Raw genomic sequence first — 1,285 nt, forward strand, 5'->3', positions numbered from 1 at the left:
AACGTATGCAATAATTGTTGAGATCTTAAACGTATTAATAACTAAAATTAAAACATTTTAAATTGTAGGAAAAATGTAGAGCTCCAGATAATTGAAAATGCAATTTTCTATATAAGAAAACGTAGGCCTACACGATCTTTCTGTGAATGTTAAATCTTTTTCTACTGTATTTCCGTCATTTTTTATGCCTTTTTTCCTCAGTTATTATCGCTTGCCTCATTTGTTTTTTTACCTTTTCTCCTTTTTGTTGTGTCAATTTGTGTACTTAAGGGAAGAAGAAAAAGAAATGGTTTTTCTTTTTATTTTTTATATGGATGTGCCATTGGTCAAAGTCAATAAATATGATTTGTTTTCATGGCTACTGTGAAATTCAGTTTTTTTTAATCATTTATATTTTTACAGTATTGAAAATCAACTTTGGATATTACTCACATTGAAAATTGATTTCCAATATTTGTATATGGGAGATATCATAAGTTGAAATAGGGCTCATTTTTTCATTCTCAGAAATACGAATTATTGGTAAAATATAATAAATCACATAATTCAATATATAACTTTTTAAAAGGAGGTTTGTAGGGAGGTAGTTACAATGTTGCTTTTATCTGCTTGTGTATATGTCAGGGGAGGGGTGACAGATAATAAGTATGAATTAACCACTTTGATGAACTATTTGTATATCAAAACCATTATGATTGTGATTATGGGGAAGATGATGATTATGATGATTATAATAAAATGATATTTTTTTATGATGTTAGGTCTACAGTGTGGAGGATTTAAATGCAAAGCTCCACACAATGTTGTCTCGTCATTGGTGACCTCATTAAAAGCTTAATGTGTTTAGGTTTCTGATGTATTTAGCATTAGGTGTTTGACACCATGATGTTAAATATCTAAGCACATTTAGTTCTAATTACGTCAAGACCCTAAGTATGTTAAGATATATCTAAACGTTTAGTTTTTAAACATGTCACCAAAAGCAGGACAACATTGCGTGGGGCTTTGAATTTAAATCCTCCACGCTGATTTTACAGTGTAATGACAAAACGTTTTATTTATTTTATACGTCATATTTCTTTTTTATTATATTTATGTATACTATTACTTCATGCGTGTAACAAATTTTGATATATTTTATTTTCAGTTTCATGTGAACCATCGTTTATACACCTGAACACTTCTGGCCAATCGCAATCATTTTCGTCTCCAAATTACCCGAACAATTACTACAATAACTTGTATTGTCAATGGATAATATATGTCCCAGAGGATCTAGCAATAC

The sequence above is a fragment of the Anneissia japonica genome, unplaced genomic scaffold (genome assembly GCF_011630105.1).
Source record: "Anneissia japonica isolate Jap-2015-1 unplaced genomic scaffold, ASM1163010v1 scaffold3531_len492141_cov184, whole genome shotgun sequence".
NCBI classification, from domain to species: Eukaryota; Metazoa; Echinodermata; class Crinoidea; order Comatulida; family Comatulidae; genus Anneissia; species Anneissia japonica.